Below are 11,228 nucleotides of genomic sequence, written 5' to 3'. Positions count from 1 at the left end.
CGAGATGCATTCACACGCTTTCAAGCCATACCTCATTACGGGTATATGAAGCTCGAAATACCTGGGCCCAACGGTATTATCACTCTCATTAGTGATCCGGATATAGCTCTCCGCGTCGAAAACAAAATAGCCTCCCTGGCCCTTGAGGCAATCTCTGAGGCCCTTGTGGCCGAAGAGTTAACTGCGCTGCGCTCAACAGTATAGGGACGACGTAATCCTTGACAAGCGCTCCAAATCCACCTCCTTCAAACAAACAGATGAAATAGTCAAATTTCAAGTCCACCCGACGGACCCAAAGAAGACAGCCTCCATCGATGCACAGCTGGACCCAACGGTGGACGCCGCACTATGAGCATTCCTACGCGAGAACTAGGACATATTCGCCTGGCACCCTTTTAATATGCCAGGAATCCCACGCAGGTTGGCTGAGCACAGCCTCAATATATTGAAGGGATACAAGCCAGTTAAGCAAACACTGCGGCGCTTTCCCGAACCCAAACAACAAGCTATGGGGGAGGCGCTAGCCAAGCTAATTGAGGCCGGATTCATCAGAGAAATAAGACACCTGGACTGGCTAAAGAAGGATAAATCCTGGCGCTTGTGTGTCGATTTCAAAGACCTCAACAAAGCTTGCCCTAAGGATCCATTCCCCCTCCCCCGCATCGACCAAATTATTGATGCCACTACAGGACACGACTCACTGTGTTTCCTCGACGCGTATTCCGGATACCATCAAATTAAAATGAAGGAATCCAACCAAGCCGCAACGACATTTATTACCCCATACGGGCCTTTTTGCTTCAACACTATGCCCTTTGGGCTCAAAAACGCCGGCGCCACCTACCAACGCATGATTCAAACATGCCTGGAGAAACAAATCGGTAAAACAGTTGAAGCATATGTGGACGGCGTCGCCATAAAGACTAAGCACGTCGAGTCATTAATAGATGACTTACGTCTCACATTCGACAATCTCCGGACATATGACATTAAGCTCAATCCGGAAAATGTGTTTTCGGCGTCCCCTCTGGAAAACTACTGGGCTTCATTGTTTCCAGTAGAGGAATCAAGGGGAATCCAACCAAAATCCGAGCTTTATCACAATTGGCTACACCAATAGACCTTAAACAGGTCCAAAAACTAGCTGGATGCGTGGCGGCTTTAAGCCGCTTTATCTCCAGACTAGGAGAAAAAGCATTGCCACTTTATCGACTTCTCCGACGCACCGATCACTTCGAGTGGACAGATGCAGTGATGTCTACTACACGACCTTCTTGTAGACGTTGTTGGGCCTCCAAGTGCGGAGGTTTGTAGGACAGTAGCAAATTTCCCTCAAGTGGATGACCTAAGGTTTATCAATCCGTGGGAAGCGTAGGATGAAGATGGTCTCTCTCAAACAACCCTGCAACCAAATAACAAAGAGTCTCTTGTGTCCCCAATGAAGCAAATATTCCCTAGAGGCAATAATAAAGTTATTATTTATTTCCTTATATCATGATAAATGTTTATTATTCATGCTAGAATTTTATTAACCGGAAACATAATACTTGTGTGAATACATAAACAAACAGAGTGTCACTAGGATGCCTCTACTTGACTAGCTCGTTGATCAAAGATGGTTATGTTTCCTTGCCATTGACATGAGTTGTCATTTGATTAACGGGATCACATCATTAGGAGAATGATGTGATTGACTTGACCCATTCCGTTAGCTTAGCACATGATCGTTTAGTATTCTGCTATTGCTTTCTTCATGACTTATACATGTTCGTATGACTATGAGATTATGCAACTCCCGTTTACCGAAGGAACACTTTGTGTGCTACCAAACGTCACAACGAAACTGGGTGATTATAAAGGTGCTCTACAGGTGTCTCCGAAGGTACTTGTTGGGTTGGTGTATTTCGAGATTAGGATTTGTCACTCCGATTGTCGGAGAGGTATCTCTGGACCCACTCGGTAATACACATCACTATAAGCCTTGCAAGCATTGCAACTAATGAGTTAGTTCCGGGATGATGTATTACAGAAGGGGTAAAGAGACTTTCCTGTAACAAGAATGAACTAGGTATTAAGATACCGACGATCGAATCTCGGGCAAGTAACATACCGATGACAAAGGGAACAACGTATGTTGTTATGCGGTTTGATCGATAAAGATCTTCGTAGAATATGTAGGAGCCAATATGAGCATCCAGGTTCCGCTATTGGTTATTGACCGGAGACATGTCTCGGTCATGTCTACATAGTTCTCGAACTCTTAGGGTCCGCATGCTTAAAGTTTGATAATGGTTATATTATGAGTTTATGTGTTTTGATCTACTGAAGGAAGTTCGGAGTCTCGGATGTGATCACGGACATGACGAGGAGTCTCAAAATGGTTGAGACATAAAGATTGATATATTGGAAGCCTGGATATCGGAAGTGTTCCGGGTGAAATCGGGATTTTACCGGAGTACCGGGGGTTACCGGAACCCCCCCCCCCGGGGGGGGGGGTTTAATGGGCCAAGATGGGCCTGTAGAGAAGAGGAGGGGAGGCCAGGGCAGGCCGCACACCCCTCTCCCTCTAGTCCAAATTGGACAAGGAGGGGGGGGGAGCGGCGTCCCCCTTTCCTTCCTCTCTCCCTCCTCCTTCCCCCTTCTCCTACTCCAACTAGGAAAGAAGGGACTCCTACTCCTGGTGGGAGTAGGAATCCTCCATGGTGCGCCTCCTCCTGGCAAGCCGCCTCTCCCTGTTGCTCCTTTATATACGAGGGCAGGGGGCACTTCTAGACAGAACAATTGATCTCTTGGATCTCTTAGCCGTGTGCGGTGCCCCCCTCCACCATAGTCCACCTTGATAATATTGTAGCGGTGCTTAGGCGAAGCCCTGCATCGGTAGAACATCATTGTCGGTGTCAAAACTGGCGGATCTCGGGTAGGGGGTCCCGAACTGTGCGTCTAGGCGGATGGTAACAGGAGGCAGGGGACACGATGTTTACCCAGGTTCGGGCCCTCTTGATGGAGGTAATACCCTACGTCCTTCTTGATTGTTCTTGATAATATGAGTAGTACAAGAGTTGATCTACCACGAGATCGAAGAAGCTAAACCCTAGAAGCTAGCCTATGGTATGATTGTTGTTGGTCCTACGGACTAAAACCTCCGGTTTATATAGACATCGGAGGGGTCTAGGGTTACACAAAGTCGGTTACAAGGAAGGAGATCTACATATCCGTATTGCCAAGCTTGCCTTCCATGCCAAGGAGAGTCCCATCCGGACATGGGACGAAGTCTTCAATCTTGTATCTTCATAGTCCAACAGTCCGGCCAAAGGATATAATCCGGCTGTCCGGATACCCCATAATCCAGGACTCCCTCAATCATCATCGTCACCATGCCATCGTGCTGACGGAACTCTCCCTCAAAGCTCGGCTGGATCGGAGTTAGAGGGACGTCATCCAGCTGAATGTGTGATGAACTCGGAGGTGCCGTACGTTCGGTACGTGATCGGACAGATCGTGAAGACGTACGACTACATCAAGCGCATTGCGCAAACGCTTCCGCTTTCGGTCTACAAGGGTACGTGGACAACACTCTCCCCTCTCGTTGCTATGCATCACCATGATCCTATGTGTGCATAGAAATATTTTTGAAATTACTACGTTCCCCAACACCCAACACACCCAATACAATGGTAAATTGTATATGTGCACTACTTCGGCGAAGAGATGGTGATACAAGTGAAGTATGGATGGTAGATAAAGGTTTTTGTAATCTGAAAATATAAAAACAGCAAGGTAACTAATGATAAAAGTGAGCACAAACAGTATTGCAATGCTAGGAAACAAGGCATAGGGTTCATACTTTCACTAGTGCAAGTTCTCTCAACAATAATAACATAGTTGGATCATATAACTATCCCTCAACATGCAACAAAGAGTCACTCCAAAGTCATTAATAGCGGAGAACAAACGAAGAGATTATGGTAGGGTACGAAACCACCTCAAAGTTATCCTTTTTGATCGATCTATTCAAGAGTCCGTAGTAAAATAACACGAAGCTATTCTTTCCATTCAATCTATCATAGAGTTCGTACTAGAATAACACCTTAAGACACAAATCAACCAAAACCCTAATGCCACCTAGATACTCCAATGTCACCTCATGTATCCGTGGGTATGATTATATGATATGCATCACACAATCTCATATTCATCTATTCAACCAACACAAAGAACTTCGAAGAGTGCCCCAAAGTGTCTACCAGAGAGTCAATACTAAAACATGTGCCAACCCCTATGCATAAGTTCACGTGGTCACGGAACTCGCAAGTTGATCACCAAAAAATACATCAAGTGGATCACATGATATCCCATTGTCACCACAGATCAGCACGTGCAAGACATACATCAAGTGTTCTCAAATACTTAAAGACTCAACCAAATAAGATAACTTCAAAGGGAAAACTCAATCCATCACAAAAGAGTAAAGGGGGACAAACATCATAAGATCCAACTATAATAGCAAGGATCGCGATACATCAAGATTGTACCACCTCAAGAACACGAGAGAGAGAGATAGAGAGAGATCAAACACGTAGCTACTGGTACAAACCCTCAGCCCCAAGGGAGAACTACTCCCTACTCGTCATGGAGAGCACCGGGATGATGAAGATGGCCACCGGAGAGGGATTCCCCCTCCGACAGGTTACCGGAATGGGTCTAGATTGGTTTTCGGTGGCGACAGAGGCTTCTGGCAGCGGATCTCCCGATCTATTCTGCTTCCCGATGTTTTTAGGGTATATGGACATATATAGGCGAAAGAAGTCGGTCAGGGGAACCACGAGGGGCTCACGACGGTGGGGGCGCGCCCAGGGGGCAGGCGTGCCTCCCTGCCTCGTGGCCACCTTGAAGCTTCCTTGACTTCAACTCCAAGTCTCCTGGATCACGTTCGTTCCAAAAATCACGCTCTCGAAGGTTTCATTCCGTTTGGACTCTGTTTGATATTCCTTTGCTGCAAAACACTGAAACAAGGGAAAACAGAAATTGACACTGTGCTCTAGGTTAATAGGTAGTCCCAAAAATAATATAGAAGTGTTTAATAAAGCCCATAAACATCCAAAACAGATAATATAATAGCATGGGACAATCAACAATTATAGATACGTTGAGACGTATCAAGCATCTCCAAGCTTAATTCTTGCTCGTCCTTGAGTAGGTAAATGATAAAAACAGAATTTTTGATGTGGAATGCTTCCTAACATATTTCTCAAAGTAATTTTCTTTATTATGGCATGAATGTTTAGATCCGAAAGGTTCAAGATAAAAGTTTAATGTTGACATAAAAACAATAATACTTCAAGCATACTAACAAAGCAATCATGTCTTCTCAAAATAACATGGCCAAAGAAAGCTATCCCTACAAAATCATATAGTCTGGCTATGCTCTATCTTCACCACACAAAATATTTAAATCATGCACAACCCCGATGACAAGCCAAGCAATTGTTTCATACTTTTGATGTTCTCAAACTTTTTCAATCTTCACGCAATATATGAGCGTGAGCCATGGATATAGCACTATATGTGGAATAGAAGGGAGGTTGTGGAGAAGACAAAAAAGGAGAAGATAGTCTCACATCAACTAGGCGTATCAACGAGCTATGGAGATGCCCATCAATAGATATCAATGTGAGTGAGTAGGGATTGCCATGCAACGGATGCACTAGAGCTATAAGTGTATGAAAGCTCAAAAAAAGAACTAAGTGGGTGTGCATCCAACTCGCTTGCTCACGAAGACCTAGGGCATTTTGAGGAAGCCCATCATTGGAATATACAAGCCAAGTTCTATAATTAAAGATTCCCACTAGTATATGAAAGTGACAACATAGGAGACTCTCTATCATGAAGATCATGGTGCTACTTTGAAGCACAAGTGTGGAAAAAAGGATAGTAACATTGTCCCTTCTCTCTTTGTCGGTGTCAAAACCGGCGGATCTCGGGTAGGGGGTCCCGAACTGTGCGTCTAGGATGGATGGTAACAGGAGACAGAGGACACTTTGTTTTACCCAGGTTCGGGCCCTCTCGATGGAGGTAAAACCCTACTCCTGCTTGATTAATATTGAAGATATGGGTAGTACAAGAGTAGATCTACCACGAGATCAAGGAGGCTAAACCCTAGAAGCTAGCCTATGGTATGATTGTGTATGGAGTTCATCCTCTACGGACTACAACCCTCCGGTTTATATAGACACCGGATAGGGTTAGGGTTACACAGAGTCGGTTACAATGGTAGGAGATCTTGAATATCGCATCGCCAAGCTTGCCTTCCACGCCAAGGAAAGTCCCCTCCGGACACGGGACGAAGTCTTCAATCTTATATCTTCATAGTCCAGGAGTCCGGCCGAAGGTATAGTCCGGCTATCCGAACACCCCCTAATCCAGGACTCCCTTAGTAGCCCCTGAACCAGGCTTCAATGACGACGAGTCCGGCGCGCAAATTGTCTTCGGCATTGCAAGGCGGGTTCCTCCTCCAAGTCCTTCATAGAAGATTGTAATCACCAAGAGTAGTGTCCGGCTCTGTAAAATAAGTTTCCACATATTGCTATAGAGAGAATAATATTAACACATATCAAATCTGCTGACGTATTCTGCAGTGCGCCATCACACTTCAGCAAAGTCCTCTACTCGAATCGTTTTTACTTTTCCACCTCAGCATGTTTTGCGATGTGGTTTCCTTGGCACGTCTTGTCAAAGCAGAGATCGTGTACCCTTTTTATGGGATTCTCATTAATACGGATGTGGGTAACCCAACCGCGCAATTTATCACGGCGCTCGGGAGGCAAGCGAGTTTTATTAGGCAAGTGGGGACGCTTAACCGCATCCGCCTATATAAGGGGATCAGGATCCACCCTTTCTACCTATGCCTTCTTCCTCCTTTGCCTACCCATTTCTTGCGCACTCGAGCTCCAGCACCCAAGCCCGCACTTCCTGCCTCAACAGTCTCCAGCAATGTCCGGGGCGAGAGGCAAGTGGAAGGTCTCCTCCGTCACGGAGGGCAACGTCAAAAAGCTTAGGAAGGCCGGATACTTGTCCAAAGACATCGTGCACCGGCTTCCCGAGAAGGGGCAGCTTATCCCCACCCCAAGGCCCCATGAGAGGGTAGTATTTCTCCTACACTTCCTCCATGGACTGGGTTTTCCACTCCACCCATTTGTCCGGGGGCTCATGTTCTACTACGGCCTGGATTTCCATGATCTAGCTCCGAACTTCATCCTCAACATCTCGGCGTTTATCGTCGTGTGCGAGGCCTTTCTCCGCGTCCGCCCCCATTTCGGCCTCTGGCTCAAGACTTTCAACGTCAAGCCCAAGGTGGTGAGCGGCAGCCAGGCGGAGTGCGGAGGCTCCATGGCGAGCAAGATGGCCAACACCCTATGGTTCTAGGGCTCTTTCGTGGAGACCCTAAAGGGATGGCAATCCGGGTGGTTTTATATCACCGAGCCACGCGATCCGGAATGGACCGCGGTCCCTGAGTTCCGATCTGGACCCCCCACGCGGCTTGTGTCCTGGAAAGAGACAGGCCTGTCGTGGGGCGATGAGAAAGAGGTGACCGGATTGCAAACATGCATCTGCTCCATGGTGAACAAGCCAATCCGGCTTGTCAATATAATCCAGGTTATGCTCGTCCGCCGGATCCTCCCGTGCCAACACCGAGATTTCGATCTGTGGGAGTTCGACTAGGCGCAGCATCAAACCCTCAGCAGGCTCTTCGACACAACGTACGAAGATGCCTGGAAGATGCTATTCAAGGGCGTCGAGGCTCCCGCATCCACTTCCGAGGACCGCGGATACAACTCACATGGTCACGCTAACAAGGTATGCTATCTACACCTGTTACAGGATGTTCAAGCTTTTTTCATAGTTTGACTCTATGCGGGATCTAAACTCCCTCGCCTTTGACAGGCTTGGCGGGCGATGGCCGAACCGATTAACTGTCCGGCTCCGCTGCCCGAAGACCCAGCCCCGGCTCTACTGGTGAAGCTGCTGACTCCGGCGCCTTATGTGGTGCCGGAGAAGAAGTCCAAGAAGAAGAAGACCACGGGGACTCGAAACAGTACCCGTAATGTGGTGTTGTCGGAATCGTCATCCGGCGAGTCTGGGGCACCCTCCTCCCATGAAAACGAGGAGGAGGTAGAAGAAACCTCTCCCCCTCCAGCGGGGGGAGGAAAGAAGATGGAGGCCGCCCCAACTGGGGAGGCCGAGGGGTCCAGGAAGAGGAGGACCCTCCGCTGGACTATTCCCCCGACGCCGAAGAAGACGAAGAGGAGTGGCCGGACAGGGCCAAGCGTCCGGCGAAATCGTAAGTTCGGATATCAGAGTAACTCGTGACGTTCCTTTGTTGCACAGCTTTACCTAATGTCGATGATACTTATACAGTCCGCCCCGGGCCGAACTCAACGAGTCGTCGAGCGGCTCCCTGGATTCATCGGACGTGAACTCCATTCCGCCCGCTGTCTCCCCCGCACTACGGACGATGCCGAAGTGGCGTCGCGACAAGCTCCGGGGCAGGAGGAGGTGGTTCTGGAGGAGCCGCAAGGCAACCTCCCGGACCCCAGGAGTAAAGGGGACAAGACCCCCCTAGGGCTCCAAGTCCGGCCTTAAGCCGGACACCGTGCCGGAATCTTCAACGTTTCCGGACCGCAGTAGGCGAGCTCCTTCCAAGAGGAGCAAGCCTTCTGAGCCGGCAACCTCCATCCAACCAGAGGTGCCGGACAATCTGCTGGAGGTGCTTGAAGGCGCCTCCATCGATGAGGAGCACCGTACTATTATGAGTACGGTGATCCAGAAGGTCCAGTCCGCCAAGAGCGGGCTGAGTGAAGCTTGTGCTAGCCTCCTAACAGGCTTCGAGGTAAGTAAAAATATGTAAAAATGTTACCGCATAGATAGTAGCCCCTGATGCTCTATTTGGCGTTCGGAAAGAAAAGCCGAATAGAGGATCTATTTAATTTCGCAGGAGTCTAACAATAAAGAGTCAATATGCGTATGCAGGCTTCGCTGCTATCCACCGCCGCACTGACTGCGGAGGTGGGTGTCCTGAAACAGGGACTCGAGCGGTCCGAGCAAGAGCTCAGCCTTGCCAAGCGGCAACTCGAGGAGAAAGAGGGTAAGAAATACCTTACAGAAATAAGTGCCTATAGAGAGGCGTGATTGCAAAAAATAACAGGATTGTACTGCTTATTGTAGGGGCCACGACTGAGGTGGCGACCCTCAAGCAGGCGTTGTCTGAGGCCGAAAAGAAAACGGCCGTAGAGCGCACCGAGCGAGAAAAACTTGGGGCGCAGGTCGGCGAGGTGCAGCAAGAGCTTCAGGCTCTCATGAGAAAACATGAGAGTTTGGAGCTTGAGTCAGAGACCCGAGTGTTCGAGTTCGCGGCGGCCCTTGAGACTGCCAACTCTGCCAAGACCGAAGCCCAAAAGGCCCTCCAAGAGTTGGAGGATATAAAGAAGATAGCAGCGGGTAAGGCATTCTTTATGCAAAGTAGAAATATAAAAGTAAACTACTTGTTACTTACCCGAATCTGGAGTTCTCCAGGGGCATTCGCAGATCTTCCCCGCAGCGTATCCGATGCCGCCGCATTCTACCGAGCTGAAGAGGGCAGCTCGACGGAGAAGGTGTTCTGGTCTCAGTATGCTGAGGCCGGACACCCTGTGCCCTTGAGCGACCAGCTGAAACTGCTGGTCGAACTCCACAAGGCGGCCGAACAGGCCATGAAGGGCTTCATAGTTCGGCTGTGGCCCGGAGAGGCCCTGCCTGGGAGCTACTTCGGGCTGGTGCGGCGGCTGGTGGAGGCCTGTACAAGGCTCGAGGTCCTCAAGCGCTCCGTCTGCATCGAAGGTGCCCGTAGGGCCCTTTCCCGTGTAAAGGTGCACTAGGGTAAGCTAGACGGTGAGAAGCTTGTGAAGGACGGGCCGCCGCCGGGGAAGGAGAATCGCAAGCCCGAGAACTATTACAAGGATGTTTTTGCGGGTGCTTGCCCTGTGGCAGATGAATGTACCAAGGATGTAATTTTTGAATAAACTTCGCTCGTTTTTATCCTGTGCACTAAAAACTTGTTCATAGGCGCTTTAAGAAATGCTTGTTGAATTTAAAATATTATTTTTGGTGCGGCCGTTTATCAAAAAATTGAGAGATGGTCAGTCGTCGGCTTCTGCCCCCATGCCACTAGTGCTGGGGTGTTCGGTGATAAACCTGGGCGCTCTTTTTCCCATGGTTGGGTCCTTCGAGGGAGGCGCTCAGCACGGCGAACCAGGCAATCAGACTATAATGCTTGAACACTCTCGCTTAGCCATAGAACGTTATAATTTTAAATTTCGGCGAAGCCCCTAGTTCAGAAGACCGAGTTCGGGGCGCTATCCACGCCTTGGCTGGGGTTATCCAGCTCCTCGCTCGAAGCGGCATAGGCCTTTAGGGACCCGAAAAACCTCTCGAACAGCGACCGGTCTCTCGCCTCATCATGACAGTCAGTTTTAGCTTTCTCCACTGAGGTGCTTAACCTAGCTCAACCGGGGCACAATCGCAGTGGTTCTCCTAGTGCTACCTTAGCCGATATAGCGGAATGTAAGGCACCAAAACATAGGAGCCGGGCAAACCCAACTATTGACCCAACTCATGATTCGGAGCTGATGCATATAGTGCTATAATTTCGGGGTGCCGCACTTGTGAAAGTGTACGGACTTCTCACACCATATTAAAGGGTACTGAAGCCCCTGGCGTATTTGTCGTACCATAGTGTACGGGTGCAACATGTCATTAATGAACATATATATGAAAAGAGTAATGCAAAAAATAGACAAAAAGCTAAGCATTGTTTATGGAGAGGTTGTTTATCAAAGCCGAACGATACAAATAGTGCGGTAAGCAAACGATATTGGACTATTCAGTATGTCCTGGCCAGGGGTAGGCCGCGGAATTTTATTTAAAACAGGTATACCGCTCGTAACAGAGACCACCTGGGGATTCCATAATGCGGCATGGCTTGTCTGCCTCCCTGGATCTTGCATCATTTGTGCGGCAGTCGTATTGCCGAATAGGTCGTCCGAAGTATGGAGTCCTGAAAGTAAGAAAAAATTAAAAAAAAAAGAATCCGGCAGCCCCTGGTACGTTTTAAGCCGTATTTTGGGCGTGCCGTTATTGTGCCCCTTCCCTTGTGCTCATGGTATTTCAAGGGCGTAGTTATGTACGCAGAGTAC

Source organism: Triticum dicoccoides, chromosome 6A (assembly GCF_002162155.2).
Source record: "Triticum dicoccoides isolate Atlit2015 ecotype Zavitan chromosome 6A, WEW_v2.0, whole genome shotgun sequence".
In the NCBI taxonomy this organism is placed as follows: domain Eukaryota; kingdom Viridiplantae; phylum Streptophyta; class Magnoliopsida; order Poales; family Poaceae; genus Triticum; species Triticum dicoccoides.
Note: the sequence above shows the minus strand (reverse complement) of the source record.